Source organism: Populus euphratica, unplaced genomic scaffold (genome assembly GCF_000495115.2).
Source record: "Populus euphratica unplaced genomic scaffold, PopEup_1.0 scaffold203.1, whole genome shotgun sequence".
Classification (NCBI taxonomy): Eukaryota; Viridiplantae; Streptophyta; class Magnoliopsida; order Malpighiales; family Salicaceae; genus Populus; species Populus euphratica.
This window is the reverse complement of record NW_011499983.1, coordinates 378745-398233: the sequence shown is the minus strand read 5'-3', so window position 1 is coordinate 398233 and position 19489 is coordinate 378745.

Sequence of the window (19489 nt, the reverse complement as noted above, 5' to 3'; positions counted from 1 at the left end):
AAAATACCAAAAAAGCGCTTCTATAATCTCAACAAATGAATTCTTCAACTCAAAAGGCTCCAAAGCAGTTAAAAAAAATAAGATTAAACTAAAAAATATTTCTCTCAAGCTTTATCTATTTTTTTCAATAACATGGAAGCTCAAAAACACTTTAATAATACTCATCTCATTAGGAGAAATACTTTTGAAATTAAATTTGGCCTTTGATTATTAATATAATCTTGCCTATTAAATGTTTTTTTTTAACAGTTTTTAACGGCTCTCTTTTTCTGAAATTCAAAAACTTATATGAAAAGAAAATAAAATTTTGAGCATAAACATGTAATTATAAATTTAAAAGAATGAAATAAGAAAACTAAAGGCATTTTTTTTTAGAAAAGGCATCCACAACATGGTAATAAGAAGGGGATGGATTTTTATCTTATTGTTAAAATTTATAAAAAAAATTGTGACCAGGATAAAAACTACTCAAAAAAATAAAAAATGTTTTTAGAAAAGACACTAACAACATAATTATTTTATTATATTTATATTCCTGTAAGCTTTCAATCACATAAAATATAAACATATGATTTTGATATTTTTTTATTGTTTGTTTTATCAATTATAATTTTGTTTAAACAAAAACAATATTTTCATTTAAAATCATTGTGTGATTAAGATCAACAGGATATATTGATAGAAGAATTTATCTTTATGAAAAGAACAAAAAATTATTATATATTTGATTTTAATGATAATACCAAATAATTTATAAAACCTGAAAAATTTTAATTATACATTAAAAAAAATTGTTTTGATCTCTCAACAAAGCAAGCGAGGCCTTACAAACTAGTTCGGGAACATTGAGAGAGGCAGGGTGCCTGACTTTTCTTTGCACGTAGAATATGACCATCAAGAGTAAGGTGTTTGAATTTTTTTTAATCAAGGAAACAAAATTGATGCCAAAAATGCATTATTTAATGAAAATTGATCAACAAATATTTAGGAGACAACGGCATGATTATAACAATTATAATTATTTATGTATTTAATTTATGAGGGGGAACTCGACACAACTCGTTAAGCTTGGCATGACCATGGAAGGAAATGCTTGAGTTCTGCAAATGATCCATAAAGATGGAACAAGAAGAATACTTACATATAAAGTAAAAGAAATTGGAATTGAAAGTCCCACGTGTTCCTGATATCCTTAGCATGCAAACCAATCAACCGTCCTTGTGGGTTGATTCGATATGCAAATCGACCTTTTTTTTTAAAGGATGTCATGATAGACAAGTTCATACTTCATGGTGGCCTTTATTTTTTGTGTGTAAATAATAAAACACATACACATATATATGTTTGGCTATACACTCACAACTAAATTATTATTCAGTATAATAATAGGGTTGTTGGTTTGTTTTTGTCCTTCTCAGAAAAAAAATGTAGTAATATTGAAGATATTTTTATCTTTTTGTATAGCTTTTAATATTTTTATCTTTTTGTATAGCTTATTAATTATTTAATATTTATCTCGGGGTATAACTTTTTAAAAAAACATAGTAAAATGATCTTGTTACACTATAAGACAAGTTTTTTTATTTGCTTGGAATTTTTTAGTTTTGTTTTATAAAATTAAAACATGGGTTTGCCTTGTGTTTCAAAAAAAAAAAAAAACAAGTGTGCAGGGTTATTCCGGTCTTCTCATGCTAGTTCTTATGTTAGTTTGATAACAATTTAGGGTAATTTAATCTTTAGATATCAATTAATAAATTAAAAAGATTTTTGTTGGTAAATACTTATCATTCACTAACACGTAAAAGATATTTGTACTCTTCAAGCACCACATGTAATGATATATCTTTTTCCTACTTTTATGAACATCTTTTTTTGTTCTTTCTGTTCTATCTTCTCCCTCAAAAATGCAAATTTATTCTCTTTATTTTTAGTATTTTAATTTTAGTTCTTATTCTTTTTTTTTTTGGTGTTTTTCTACAAGTTTTGTTTTTTTTTTCAATTTAGTCCTTCAATGCTAATTTGTTATATTTGTTTTTTTTTCAATTTGTTCCTTATTGTTTTGATTTATGATTTCTTTTTTTTTTGCCTTTTTGTAAAAAAATTATTTTTTTTTTAATTTAATCATCAGTCCTAATTTTTCCTATATAATATTTTTAATTTGATCATTTTTCTTTCAATTTCTAATTTTTTCTTGGCCTTTATGTAAGGTTTTAGTTGTTTTTAATTTCACCTTTCAATTCAAGTTTGTTGTGTTTTGTTTTTTCTAATTTGGTCCACGTACTTTAGGTTTTTTTTTTGTCTTTTTGTTAAAACAAAATTTTATTTTCAATTTAACCCTCCAATCAAAGGATTGTTCTTGCCCTATAATTTATTTTTTATTTTAATTTTCACGTCATTCTTTTAATTATTATTTTTTATTTTAGACCTTTTTAATCTTCCTTTTCATTCTTTTATTTTAAATAGCTTTTACTTGTCGCGTGTAAATAACAGTGAGGCGGTTTGCCACTAGTCAGCTTTTCTTCTAATCTTTTTTTTTTTCACCTTCATTCCAATTCTTTTTTTTCCTTATATCTTTTAATGCCCCATCTTAATTAGTTGAGAATTAAACTTCTTAGTTTTTCTAGTATGGTGTTTCTGGTCTAATAACCCATATCATTAGTTTTAAAAGTTATCTATCATATAGTTTTTAAACCTAACCTAAAAGTTGACCCAAAGCAAGTCATGAGTCACGATAAGTTGTATTATTGATTAATTATTTTTTTAAGTTATGTTTCTATTTGTTGGTCTTACTTAAGGTCCAAGACAGAACTCCCTTCGTGAGATAACTATTTTTTAGATACAACTCATTGCTAACATTTATTACTATTAATTCCTTTAATTTAATACCATAAGTATACGTGACATTGCAAGATTTATACCTCAAATATTAAATAAATAAATTTATTTTTATGGTATTTTTAAAATTTTGGTTAAATTCTATTGGATAATCATAAATTGGTCATAATATTCATTTTGTATTTTAAAAACATGATAAAATACATTTTATTTTTTTGAAAAGTATGTACGAGTTGTTTTTAGAATTTGGTTGTATGAAATTAAAACATTTGGATTAGTTAAATTTTTTTATCTTTTTCTTTTTTTATCATTCATTCAACACAAAATGAAAAAAAAAGTAATAAAAAGAAAATGCAACATGCATATTCTTTTTTTGTACTATATTTTTACTCGCACACCCCATAATTACTTGTTTAAAAACAATAAAAATTCAAAATATATAAATAAATAAAACACACATCAAACTTTTAAAATTTGAACAAATAGATCTTCTAAAATTCACAAAATAATGTAAAGAAGTCGTTGAATTTCAGAAACCACTTTGGAAGCTTCTAAAAGTGCTAGAACAATGGTGGTGATTAGAACCATACACTATCACCGTTGAGAAGGGAAATTTGATGGATTGGGAATATTTCCTCCTCTTTCTCCCTATATTAACGGTGTGACACGATCAAAAAATTGATGTCTTCTCCTAAGGGCAGGAGTGTCGAAGTAATAAATAATCTGACAAGATCGGGATCAAATCATAGAGAGGTTAATTGTATAAATTATAAACAATAATAATACAATAATAACAATAATAATAGTAGTAGTACTAATAAAATAGTAGTAGTAGTAGTAGTAGTAGTAGTAATAAAGAAGTTGATGAGAACTTTGAGATGGAATATTAATGTGAGGATCAAATAATGATAAAAACAAATGTCAAGGTTAGAGGATCCACAAATGGTATTTTAAATAAGTATAGTATAAACTCTTATTAGTCAACTAAAAACCATACACAAAGGAGATTCCAATCATATTATAAATGATTAATATGATTACATTAGTTATTTTATTTGAATAATGTTAATACTTGTAAATGTTGTCAAGCATTCATAATTATAACTTATGTTAACAACAAATCAAGTTACTTTTATAGCACAACTGTCAGTTACACCAAACGGTTGGGCTATAAAAGTATCAAGTATTTGTTGTACCTAGTGTTATACAACATAAATCTAAATTAACCATTTAACAAGTAAAGTATTAAGAGTGAACAAAATAACAAATACAAAACATGTTAGTATCAAACATTAAAGTTCATATTAAGTTTACATTATACTTATTCTCATACCATTAGTGTAACCTTTTCACCTTGACATAATAAACTTAGCTAAACATAATGAAAGAGAGATATAAATAAACAAGATAAAAACATAAATAAGATAAAAATTAACTAAGTAAAGGAGAGGAAAGGAAAGGAAAGGCATAAATAAGATATTAATGAAAGTAAAACTTAAGCATTATAATAAAGAAAGAGCAAGAACATGATCTTGATCTGAAAATTAAGATGCTTAAATCCATGACAAATGCCTTTTTTTATAGGCCAAAATTAAGAACTATTGATTTGATGACTAATTGATGAGTGGGTGACCACATCTTGACTTAGTGACAATCTTTATCTTCTTGTATAAATACAACGTCATTGATAACGTCAAAATTTGAACCAACCTTCCACATAAAAGTTCTAGTAATTGTCTCAGCTTTCCAGTAAAAAAAATTGAGGTCATTTGGACTTCTAGAACTCGAGATATAGGCTAAAAACTGAATAGTGTCCAGGTTGTAGGACAGATTCGGACTTCTACGTTGTTACTAAAATTTGGACTTCTAAACAGCAAAATTGAGTCTTGACTTCCATGTGAAAGTTTTAGGCCTATGTCTTAGCTTTCAATTCATATAAAGCAGACCTAAATCTAATATATATAGTTCCAAATATGACACAATTACCGCATAGTGTTTAGGTTGGACTGCACTAGCATCTCTTTTCTAAGTTTGGCCCTCTCTTTGTACTTTCAATTTCAATACTTTAACTCATCAATCAATCCTTTTATTTGTGTGATAGGCCCGCATTTAGGATGAACATCTACCATAAATTAAAGGTACTTTATGGTATCAGATTTGTTATTATAAAACATGTTTTGGTTGAGTTATTGATACTTTAAGTGCACCATGATAATATAAAACCTTGATAAAAATATACGTGTAAGTATTAATCACGATGAATCTCACTGTCACCTACAAAATAAAAATCACAAGCAGCTCATTTTTTACCCATTTTTAGATCTGTTTCTTTCTTTCTTTATTGTAAATAAAAGCTGTGATTATAATCAAGAAAGAAAGAGTGGTTGGTTTTTCAATTTGTATTTGGGTTGTTAGAGGGGATGAGACTAGCTCGAAGGAGCTTAGGTTTGAAAGAGAGAGGTTGTCATTTTTTGAAATTATTAGTGATGAGAGAATAAATGAATAGGTTGTTAGGTTGATAATGGTTGGAAAGAGTGATGTTATATTGGTTCGATGGAGGAAAAGGGACAAGTTGCTGGGATGATGTCGAGTCGATAGTAGTTAATGGAGGCTAAAAGAGCTACTATGATAGGAGCTGGTCGATGGTGTTTAGTTAATGGTGTTTTAGGTTTGGTTGTTTTTTATTGTCTTCTTTTATAGGAATTTGCAATTTGTGTGATTTGAAAGAAGAAGCGGCAGCTACAAGGGTGCTTTCGGTATCAATTATAGTGTTAGGTATTATAGGTCGTATGATGGTTTTTAGTAAAAATAAAAAAAGGGTTGTCATGAGGATAGTGATGGCTAGCCTTATATAGGTATGGTGGGTTGGTCGACCGTTTGCTTAGAAATGGTGGTAGGCATACTCAATAATGGTTACTATTAGTGGAGTTCTTATTAACCTAAAAGAAGGAGCTACCAGCTTTAATGGCTTATGGTGAGGATGGAAATCAAGTAAAAAAAGATGAGGTTGTTATTGGGTTATTATGGAGAAGATTGTGAGGCTAATAGTTGTCACCGATGTGTAGTGGTTTTAGGATGTGGTGATCTTGGCTTTCATGGTGGTTGTTTGGAAGAACTATTTTCTTGTAAAGGATGTCGAGTAGATTTAGGTTTTTTTAAGTTAGGCTTTTTTTTTGTGTGGGAGATTTAAAGAGAAAAGTGTGGGAAATTTTTTTTATGGCTTTTTTTTATCTCCTTCTTTTTTAAGTGAGATAACCATCTATTTATAGACAAAATGATTTATCTTTTTTCTCCCAATTGCTTGGTTCCCAAGCAACCTAAATGTTTTTTTGTCCCTCATTTTCTTCCTTTTCACTTGATCATTTTTTCCATTTATCATTTTTTTATTTTAATTATTTTGAAAAATAACAACGTTAATGTTGACTCAATGAGAAAAATCATTGATTTTGAAAATGACGCGTTGCAAAGTAATTTAAATTTTGATCTTTTGAAAAGATGTTGAAAATAAAGCATATGCATCAAGAACTTATTTTTTAATTTTTAATTTTGAAAATATTTAGAAAAAAATGGAGGTAAAATTTGGATTATAACAATGACTATAACTCAGGTTATTGGATTTTTTTTTCTTTTCTTAAAACGAACTTACAACATCTAAATATTTTATAAAAAAAATCAGCAAACCCACAATAGACAAGCCTTAATTCTGAAGGCTTCATTTCCTTGCGGAGTACACCAATAAGACAACCCCTTAGGTGTGGGTTTAGAGGACAACCCCTCCCAAGTCAGGGTTCAAAGCCCTCTAGACGAACGAGAGTTTTGGTCTGCCACAACCTCTCGAACTTTAATTTGGTCGTGATAGTAGCCAGTGTTCGAAAACCAGCCCCCCCACACACGGGCTAGAGTAGAAAATCAGCAACAGTCGTAGCATTGACCGATACTAATCAGACCATAAGAGTGGAAGAAATTCATCAAGGCTCTCGCCGAGATTGGACTAAGGTCCTTCCTTAGAGCGTGGACTCGGAACTGTTTTGCAAACTCTGCGCAACTAGTGTTAGAGATTAGAGACTTTTGGTAACTAATCATTACACCAAACTGCTCCAGAGCCCGCTCATAGACCTTGGCCACTGAGGAATCAGCGATGACCACATCATCCCCTAGCACAGCATGGGAGTCAAACTTCGTTGGGGCTTGTCTAATTAGATTACTATTAGGCACATGTTAAATTTTAATATTTGATTATATTATACAAAATAAATTAAAAAATAATTTTTTAATGTTTTTTAATTTTATCTAACATATATAAAAAAAAAATAAAGGTAATCATTTGACCTTTAAAAATATATAGAAAGAGTAATGATAAAAAAAATATATATTGTATCATATATTTATAAATAGTTTATTTTATAAAGTTTAACTATATATAAAGTTTAAATATTTTAAACATGATACTATAAACATACAACCATTTTTATTTTTATTTTTTGGTGTTTGAAAAACATTGAAATAAATTTCTTTTCTATGGTATCCTAATTTTATAACATACTTTATATGATTTAAAATGTATGATTATTGTATAATATAATATTTTTTGTATTTGAATTATTTTCTAAAAATATTATCTAAATTAAAGTATCATGTACACTAATTTATCAAATTGATATACTTTATATTGTATATTAATATATCCTAATATATCATTTCCTATATAAATATATTAGTAATTTATTGTTTTCTAATAATATTATATTTTAAAGTATTTTATTAAGACGCGCGCGCGCGCCCACACACACATATGTAAGAGTTGTTATAACCCAATGTCCACCTTTTTTTTTTAATTTTTCCAAAACAAATCCATAGAGAAACAACAAAAAACATAAAAACAAATATATTTTTTTATTTTTTTACATTATTTTTAATATTTTTTCAAAAGAATCCAAAATTTAAAAACTTACTTTCGACGCGTTCATATTAACATATCCATTTTAAAATTGTTGATTATTTTTTTCTCATCAAATCGACAATGACATTTTTTTAGAAATTATAAAATAAATAATATATATATATATATATATATGGACACAGGACCAAAAGTTTAAATAAAAAAATAAGGGATCAAAATGAATTTAAATTGTTTGAGGACGAAGCAACTAGAAGAAAGAGACAAAATTGTTTTGCATTTGAATATTGAAAAATCTCATAAGAAAAGTGGGGAGAGAATTAATTAGGGCAGTGGCCATAAATAAAAGGAACGGAGTTAGTTAGAAAATCAATCTACAAAAATCCAAAAAACTCTCTTTTAAAAATAAAAAATAAAAAACAAAAAGCAAACAAAGATACTCACTAGAAAAGCAAAACAAAAGGCATGGCCCTCCAACACATACATTCAAAGAAATAAAAAAAAAAAACTTTTTTTCTCTAGAGAAAAGCTAAAAAATAATTGATTTTCTCTTATTTTTCTCTCTCACCTTTGCATACATAATTTAATGCTCTCCCTCACTATTAAAAAGGATAATAAAAAAAAACTCAATTCACACTTTTCCCACTTTTTGTTAAAGCCAAATTAGATCAGACTATATAGATCATCTCTTCTCTTACAATGATGCTCCTCCCAACATCAACCACGGACCCATCATCCCACTCACAATCAATATCACCAACAGTAGCCTTATCATCACTAGTAAATTTAGTCACCATTATGTCTCCAGTAACCACCACAAATTGAAATTAGTCTTTCTTTCTTCCTCGCTAGCCACCATTAAAGCACCAGCACATAGACATTCTCTCACCATACCTTGATTCAAAACCAAAAAAGAAAAGAAAACAATAGGGTTTTCTCTCTTATTCTAAATAACAACAACACTAGTAATAACATTGTCAGAATAGACACCACCATTAGACTATTATCTCTTAAATCTTGCTCCTTTTAACCTATTTTAACCACCACCACCCATTAAAAATAACAACTAACCATCATCTTTGCTTCACCAAATCAAAGAAACAGACTTATTTTTTCAGTTCTCTTGGCGACTCAGTGACCCATACACCAAAACAGCATCCTCAACTTCTCTCCATGAATAGATAAGCTCACATCTACCTTAAGCAATAACCTTGCAAGAAAAATAAATAAATAGTAAAAAAAAGTAAACCTAGAAGAAGAAAATAAAATGAATTGATTACGTTGTATGATTTTTCTCATTTACAGGTAACAGTGGCTCTCACCACTGACATAGAAAGAAAAAGGAGAAAAAATAGTTCTAAATTCACTAGTTTCTTTTTTTTCAGCATTGGAGGTGCATCATACACCACCAATATTCCTTTATTCCTTGAGCTTTTTAGCATTGTTTCCTTATTTACATCAGCCTCTCCTACCTATTCTCAATCTTTGGAATGTCCATTTTGGAATTTGAATGGTTTTTAATGGTTTTTTGAACTTATTATTGAATTTGGATGGTTTGTAAAAATATGATTATAGGGTGTGTGAGAAAAAATTAGTGAAAAAAGGATGTGTGGGTCTTTGGATGGTCTTTGTATTTTTATATTTTTAGCTTATCTATGTACTAAATAAATAAAAAAAGATTAAAAAAATAATTATCCAAAGGTCTTAATTGCATATGGTCAAGTGTCATGTTTGTGTTTTTAATAAAAAGAAAAAAAATATATATATATATATATAAAAAGATATTTCATGATTAGCATAAAAAAAAGTTTTTATATTTTGCATGCATTATGGATTTAATAACAAGTTTATTAAAATCATGACGACTTGGTCTAAATTTCAAAAACACCAAAAAATGATTTTATTTATTTTTAATATTAAATATTATAAATTTACACATAAGATATATTCTCGATATTAAAAAAATCAAATGCAAAAAAAAATATTTTGGCTCTAGAATGGTGAGGCATGACCTATAAAACCATGGTTCATTCTATCAAGATGGATCTACTTTAATCTAAAGGCACACCATTGGTTAGAAAAAACACAATAGTGTCTTAATAATAATCAGGCAAATAAATAATGTAGCTTGTCTTAGATAGAGTACACTACCGATGATATTGTCCTCCATATACACAACTAGTTTTTTTATACAAACTCTAAGGACTGGTTAAGGTTTATGGTAACCAAAATATTAGGTGGCAACTCCAAAAGTTTTTAATGTGGACAAGCCTAGGGACGAAGTAAGAAAAAAAACTAAGGGGGGCCAAATTAAAAATTAAAGGGAGCAAAGTTAAATTTTTAATTATTTTTACAATATTTACAAGGGAGGGGGCTGGGAAAAAAATTTCCTGCAGGGGCCCAGCCCCCCTGCCTTCGCCACTGGGCAGGCCATCAATTTATTGTTCTTTCCATACCACACTAAAATCCTGATCTAAGAAGACGATTGTTATAACGCTACACACATGCGGTAAGAGTTATGAAGTATTGTACTACTTTAGTTTGTGAATCCCTTTTATGGAAAGTGTTTTCTAATCTTTTAAACTGGAAAACACTTTTCTCCATCTAAATGTTACATTTTTTTTTATTGAAAAATAAATTTTGTTAACCAAATCTTCACAAAATCATCAAATATAAGAAAATCAAGGAAATACTTTTTGGAAGAACACTTTCTAGCAAATAAATAAAGCATTATACAAGATGGCATGATAATTAAGTTCATAATATTTCATAGAATATTACAAGCATCGTTTTATTTCTATATGTAGACATTCATAACACCTACACACATATCATATCATGATCACTAAATCCATGTTATACTATAAAAATGATTTTAAGTTAATATTTTAATTTTGAAAAAAAAATAACATTGATTTTATGGATATGTTTTTTGACATCAAAAAAATTTTTAATTGGGGGAATAGAATGATAAAGTATGTGTCCGATAAAATAAACTAAAAAATATATGAAATTATAATCATAAAGAAAAAGTTGTTAATGTTTGTCGCGGGGGCGATGATAGAGGCTCTCTATATTGCCTCCTGTTGTGGGGTGTTGTGTGTTGGAAAAATTATAATTAATTTTTGGGAGTCGCCACCTAAGATTATGGTCACTAAGAACCTATGGTTTGCGAGAGTCTGGGTAAAGGACTGGTTGTGCAAGGGAAAGATGCATCACCCTCAGTGCACCCTACCTAAGGTAAACTTCATTGTTATTTGATTATTTTTTAGGTTGGGTTGCTATTTATTGGTCTTATCTAAGGCTTAAGGCAGATCTCTCTTCATGAGAGAATCTCTACCTTATCGGATTAAATCATAACCGTTCTAAAGTCTAAATTTTAACATTTATTTACGCTTTGTATCTATAATGCTTGGAGGTGTACTTTATCATGTAATTTTACACCCACAAATATTAAAGTCTATGTCTAGATATTTTTCACCAATTAAGCCTCAAATAAAATTAATTTGACCCATTTTAAAGTATAATTAAGTCCTTACATTTAATTAAATCCTTCAATTGGACCCAAATTAATTCTTAAACATAATTAAAATTTAATTTGGCTCATGATTAAATCAAATTGGCCTATTAAAAATTTAATTATATACATGGACTTGATTTTTATGCAAATTCGTCCAATAATCATTTAATTTAACCTCGAATTTGTATTTTTTTTTTCTATTTTTGGACACAATGAGGTACAATTAGACCTTAAGTTTCCTCTAAATTGCAGCTTGATTCTCCAGTCTGCTTTCTCCATATTGCTAGCTATTATTTTATTTTTTGTTTTTTTGTTTTGAAAAAAAATTAATTTTTTGGGGAATAACTCAGAATTAAGTTATGACAATGTTAATTAAAAATTAGCACAAAAAAGATTATCTTTCTTGTAAGAAGCAAAAGATAGATACATATGTAATTATTTTACCTCAATTATCCTTTTTATTTTATATATGTTTTTTTATTTATCTTGAAGATTAATTTTGCTAGCTAAGTACATGTGATTTTCGTTCTTATACAGGTATAATACAAATATAACTCATCTATCTAAAATTTAAAGGAAAATCAATTTAAAGATAAATTAAAATAATCTTTTCAAGTATTCTAAAATTTTAGGAATTATTGAAAATTAATTAATATTTAAAAAAAGGAATCTAAACTAAATAATTTTAAAGAAATGATAAAGATTATATCAATTAAAAATTAAATCCCATAAAAAATAATTAAAAAAAGTCATGCATTATTGGGCATGGCTAACTAGGCATGCGTGCATAGCTATTTTATTTTATTTTAAAAAAAAGTGAATAAAATATGTATTACTTATTTTTTAAAATATTATACAACACAATCCCCCACCTAGCTAGCTAAACGAAGCATTATACTTTGACAATTTTTCCACTCATCATAGCCTAAGTACTTGGATTTAAAAGCTCAATTTCTAACTTGTTTTAAAACATCATAAAAATCTCAATAAAGATATTTTGAATTTTAAAACATTATCTAATTAATTTAAAAACCAATAATTACACAAAATCAAAACAAAATTAATGGCTCTCAATCTATTTTAACAAAATTAATGGCTCTCAATCTATTTTTTCTAGTATGATTCAATGGCAAAACCATCTCCATTGAACTTTCATCTCTAAAAAAAACTTATTTATATCAATATCAGTTTTTCATGGTATAAATATGGATGACTAGACACTTTCTCTCCCTTCTTTCTTTTTTGATAACTTTCTTTCTTTCTTTTATCACAATATCCAAGCAATGAATCATGATATAAATAAGATTTTAGACCTAAAAATAAAAAATTAAAATGACAAATTCCTAATATGAATAATTTGAAACTTTAGGGACCATATTGAATTATTCATGCCTCAACAATGAAACTTAAACATAACACTTTTTTTTTGTTAATTTTGGTCGTCATTCTTTTATTTTTTTAACCATAACATAAAATTATATTTTGTAATATTAATTTTTAATTTAATGCCTAAATATTCTTAAATACTTGGCATATACAAGAAAACGAAAAGAAAAACAAATCTTAACACATTAAACCATATTCATATAACTTGTGAGGATGAAATCGCAAAGGAATTACTGAAGTGGAAAAAACCTTTAGTACCTAACATGAAAAAATGTAGTGGATGAAGAGTGATAAATATTGTTCAGAAAATCTTTACATTTTAGGTGGTAATCAATTAACTTACCCGCATTACACTATAGGTCGATGCAATTTTTTGTTACATCATTTAAAACAAAAGAATACTTAAGTGTTATTGACGTGTTTTCTAACATCAAGAAAAGAATTAATTGAGAACTTAGATTTGATACAAAGATGAAATAAAATAGATAGAAGATAATATGCCCTAATAAATATTAAAAAGATTGTTATTGGTAATAAATACTAATATATAAAGCTAAGGTACAAGTGAACATTAAAATATTTAATCTTGTGTTGATGGGAGCCCTTTAATTTATTTCAGTTAATTATATAGCACTAAATTTTTTATAAGAATAATAATAATTTAAATTTCATTGAAACAAAATAATTTACTAATATAAATCTTTTTTTCTTATTAATATCTATATTATTTAGTAAATGAAACCAAAAAGTAATAAGAAGACATTCCTAAAAAAATATGGATACTTTAAAACAAGGATAAAAATGATATATCTCTAGTTAAAACCTATTTGTCTTGTGATAAATTTTTTTGAAATTTTTTTATCAAAATATTTATTTCTTAGATAACATTCTATTGTTATTTCAAAAATAGGTTTGAATTAAAAAAGTAACATTATTGTAATTTTGATGTGACCTTATTTAAAAATATAAGAACAATATTATACTCGTACATTGCTACGAAGAATTTTTTGACAATATCATTAGACTTAGGTTAGCAAGTCAACCTTGAAATCTCTCAATCTAATTCATAACTTAGTTAGAGTTTTAAATTAAAATATTTGAAGGTTGATCCAATTTGACCTAAATGACTTAAAGGTTTTAAAGACAATCTAAATAACTAATAAAACCCTATTTTAAATTAAAAAAGCTTAAAGACAAAATTGTTCCTTTTAGTATTGAGATGAAGAAATCTTGAATCAACTTAAATTAACTCGTAAAACTCATGATTTAAGTCGTAGATCTAATTAAGTTTAATAACTTTATTTTTTAAAACTATTTTTTATTTAACAAAATAATTAAAAAAATAAATATATGTAGAAAATCAATCAAATAAAATTAAAAATAAAAAAAGGCGATTATGTTGGGATTAACAAAAGGAATGCTTGTTATTATTATTAAAAGAATATTATACTTTTATTTGAAAATAAATAAATATTGAATGGTATTTAATAAACCAATATCTAAAATATATTTTAATTAAATTAAGGATTTAACAAAATAATATATGTATTATATTATAAATTAATTAATTTCAAGTTAAATTATTTTACTTTAATAACATACCGAAAAAAAACATTAAAATAAACCAGCATATGAGCCTGAGTGGCTTAGTAGGCCTAGCTCATTTCAAATAAGGCAGACAAACAAGCCTAGCAACCTATATCTACATTTCTAGACTTTTGTTCTTTTTAAAATTGAATGAAATTTTTTTTTTTTTAAATAAAGTATATGATTCAGACTACATGTCGCTTTGCTTATTTAATTTTCAATCAATAGATAGGTGGTTGGAAAATCATGTTGGGTTTGTTAAACCTAAAAAACTAAATTTTAATTCATTTTCACATAAAAATACCAAAAAAATGTTTTTATAACCTCAACAAATGAATTCTTCAACTCAAAAAGCTCCAAAGCAGTTAAAAAACATAAAATCAAACTAAAAAATATTTCTCTTAAGCTTCGTCTATTTTTTTCAATAATATGGAAGTGCAAAACATCTTAATAATACTCATCTCATTAAAAAATACTTTTTGACATCAAATTTGACCTTTAATTATTAACAAAATCTTGCTTGTTAAATGTTTTTTTTAATGGTTTTTATTCACGTTCTCTTTCTAAAATTCAAAAACCTATATGGAAAGAAAATAGAATTTTAAACTTAAACATATAATTATAAATTTAAAAGAATGAAATACGAAAACTAAAGGCGTTTTTCTTTAGAAAAGGCATCCACAACATAGTAACTAAGAAGGGGTTGGATTTTTATCTTATTGTTAAATTTCATCCCCAAAACTTTAATTTTTATAATCAATAAAATTAAATCTTATCTTACTAAATTAAACATTAATCTAATGCTGGAATATCTTACTGTGACATGTTGAGAATCACATTAATACTATTCAAAATAAATTATGAGCTTGAAATCCTATTTAATTTAATTTATAAGAATGAAATTTATATATAAAAAAAAATTGTGACCAGGATAAAAACTACACAAAAAAATAAAAAATGTTTTTAGAAAAGACACTAACAACATAATAATTAAAAAAGGATCCATGTTTGTTTTATTTCCAAATTTATTCCTCAAAAATTTAATTTTTTAATCAATAAAATTGAGTTATATTTTACCAAATCACACATTAATTTAACAATGGATTTGTTTTGACACTTGAAGACCAAGTAATAAGCTATTTAAAATAAATTATAAGTCTAAAATCCCATTTAACATAATTTTTAATCATAAATTGACAAAAAAAAAATTGAAGACATAAATAAAGCTATTCAAAATAAATTACTAGCCTAAAATCTCATTTAACATAATTTATAATCATAAAATTAACAAAAAAAATATTAAAGACATAAATAAAAACTGCTCAAAGTGTATATATATATAACTATTATGCGTTGTTGTTTTAGTGAACAACATAATTTCAGAGATGTAATTATAATAATATTTGTCTTACACATTCAATAGCCACTCATTTATTACTATGATGAAATTACTTTGGCTTTTATTTTTTATATAATTATAATTGTAATGTAATTATAATAATATTTGTCTTACACATTCAATAGCCACTCATTTATCATCGCGCGCCATTGACATCCCTTGTTTCCAATCTCATCTGTTGTGCATATACGACTATGATGTCCATACCCCACTTTCTTGCCTCTTTCCTTTCTATTTTTTCTGCAACTCTTTATTCTTTGTTCATCTAATTTTATGGATTTACGGCGTGTAATTTGGCTTATGCCATTTATTATAGTTATTAAATCCGTTAACATGATGATCAGCAGCTTTAAAACTTATTTGAGAGTGCGTTTCTTATTTTTTTAAAAGTATTTTTTATTTAAAAATATATTAAAATAATATTTTTTATTTTATTTTTTAAATAAAAAATCTAGTTTAGTACTGGTTTCTTTCAAATTAAGTGGATATGACCTTCTCAAACTCTCACAGGTAAATCTATAATTTAATTAATCCGTTTAAATTTGAATTAGAATAATTTAAAGGAATTTTTTAAAAAAATTATTTTAAAATAATACCATTTCAGTTAAAATAAATTAAACAACATCAATGCTCGCGACAGGAACTTGAACTAAGTAGATAATTATGTTATTTATTCTTTTTTGGGTAGAAAATTTGTAAAATAATGTAAATAATGTTGTAATATTGTTCTTCATTTTCGTGATTCTAAATATATATATATATAAAAAAAACTATAAAGAATATATTTGTATCTTTTTTTGGGTCATTGTTTGAATATGTGATTGGTAATACAATACATGGTAATTTTTAAAGATATTTTTTAATTAAAATAATATTTTTTTTATTTTTAACTTTAACACATAAAAAAATCATCAAAAATATTTTAAAAATCAATTTAAATAAAAAAAGGCTTCGAAAATCATGTTAAACTATAAAAATAAAGGAGGTAAGTGGGGACACCTTATCTATATACAAAAATCGCACTAATAGCAGTGCAGCTTCCCTTAAAAAAAATGTGGGTCGGTTAGCATTACTCTTTTTATTTATTTATTTATTTATTTAGATATCTTCCGAGCACTGAAAAATGAAAATTGGAAATGCGGGATGCCTATTTTGATTAAAATGGAATGCCTTGTCACATCACCAATAAGGTCACCACTATAATAGGGTTACTATCCAATAAAATAAAATAAAAAACTAAAAAAATAACATAGTAATTTAAAATCTTTTATAAAATAACATTATTTTAAAAATAATAAAATATTATATTTTTACCTTACCATAATATTTATTAAATTTAAGCATGAGAAAATAATTATTTAAATTTAAAAGAGTTGGAAAGACACTTCCAAATGCAACATGTCATAAAAAGTTGTGATTAAATCTTTAAATTTATCCCATCTCAGCTTTCAGAGAAAATTTCATTAATAAACAGAAACCACTTGGTCGATCTCGCTTCCCCTTTCATCTCCTTTCTTTCAACTGAGAAATAAGAAAGAAGGACCAGCTCTTTCAGGTCTACAACTTCAGATTCATGGAGCAGGGTGCTGCTTCCTTGAAAAAAAAAGGAACTCCTTGAAATTGTTCTTGTATATCATGTGAAAGAGAAAGAACTGATCCTAGATATGGCGATGCGTGCGGGGGATTTTTTTCCAAAAAAATCCTCCATGAATGCTTTGATCATGTTCTTCTTTTACAACTTTCCATCATCAAGCTTTAACCTGAAAAGGATCCTTAATGGAGGAAGACGTCGGGGACCAGGTCCTAAAAAGAAGCAAGATGCCTGGTTCGCTTGCTTGCTTTTAAGAGGATACATTGTTTACAAAGAGAAGACATTGTTTACAAAGGAAAAGACAAACATGTTAAATCTCGTGACTTCTTTGAAAATGTAGTTGTGATTGTTTTTTAAATAGTTTTTCGTATTAAAATACATGTTAATAATGTTTTTTTATTTTAAAAAAATTATTTTTGACATCAACACATCAAAATAATTTGAAAATACTAAAAACATATTAATTTGAAGTTAATAAAAAAAATTATTTTTTTTCAAAAGTATTTTTGAAACGTAAAAACAAACAGGATCTTAAATTGATATTGTGGTTCAAAATTGAGATTTTATAGTTCAGAAATATGACATTAATTATATATGTATTTTTGAATTATAATATTTAAAATGTGTTATTTCATCAAAGTTTTTTTACTTATGTGTTAATTCACTATTTTATTTTTAACTTTTTAAATTAATTGCCCAATTTATCCAAGTTAAAAGCAATGGTGCATAAACAAGTTTTTTACATAAAATTCTCTACAAATACATGTGGTAATTGAGAAATAAATCATTTAAAATTAAAAATTTATGAGACTGAACCTTATCATTTAATATAATTTAATACATGGATTGGTATATAAGTTTAATTAGTATGAAAAATTTGCTTGTAGATATTTTTGAGAAAATAGCTAGAAGAAAAATTATGGAGGAGAGTTGAAGGCTAATTAAATAAAAAAGAGGAGGGATATAATTAGGGATAATCACCAAAATATCCTTATAATGAAATTTTCTATCCAAAAACCTAATAAAAAATAATTTTGTATTTATAAAAACTAAATACCAAATTTTCATGTTAAAAGAACCCAAAATTTAACACTCAGTTAACACTATTAATCTATGAGTTTGAAAAATTATTTTGAAGATTTAAAAATTCAAAAAAATCTCAATTCAAATAAAAAGATATTTTACAAGTTCTTTTATTCAATGTTATTTTTGCAAATTATGTTTATCTTTGTGTACGTGTATACAATGCAGTATAATTCTTTTCTTTAAATTACCATCATCATTTCAATCATTGTTATCAAACCCGATCTTGATATTGACCCGGCCAAAGGATCCTGGATTTCATGAATGAATTCGGAAAAATTTTAAAAATATATTTAAAGTTTATTTTATATGAAAAACATCCATGTAAATAAAAGTTATACATGTTGTGAATAATAAAGTTTAAAAAAATATTTTAAAAAGTTTTTTATCTCACATTGAAAAGATATTATATTATCCTTTTAAGTTAAAATATTTAAACTAAAAACATTTTTTATCCAACATTGAAAAAATATAATTTTTTTCTTGTGAACATAGAATATATATACTGAACGGTTTCAAATCTCACATTGAAAAATAAAATATTTTTTTAATATTTATTTAGTGAAATTTAAAGACTATTAATAACAAACTAAAAAAATAAAAAAAAAGGGTATAGGAAAAAAAATCATATTTGAAAAAAAAAAAAACTCGTCCAGGTTTATCAAGGTCATAGGTCGACTAGTCGGATCAACCAGGTTTGTGAAATTGTTGCATCAGCTGGTCTTTAGCAAGCCAAAACCGATCTAGCCACCAGGTCAATTGAGTCCTGGATCGACCTGCTTAGCCGATTCAGGTTTAATAACAAATATTTTCTATAATATAATTGGTTAAAAAAATTATTATATCATGCATTTATATATAGCTTTATCTATAAATTGTAATTGCACACATAATATAAATACAGTTTATATATAGTATTATAAATATAAAAACTAAAAAATATTCAAATTAAAATCCATCAAATATTTTTTATTTTTCAAATTCAAATAAACTATTCCATATAAAAAATAATTAATAGGTTCATGATATTAAATAAGAAGTGTATATGAGGTTTTTCAATATGAAGAATTAGATAAATGAAGATATTTTATTAATGTCTTCAAATAAAAGATTTTTTAAAAGGAGCGTTAGTAATTACTTCCAAAAATTATACGAATATTTTTTATGTGGGTATCCATCAAGCGACGTTGA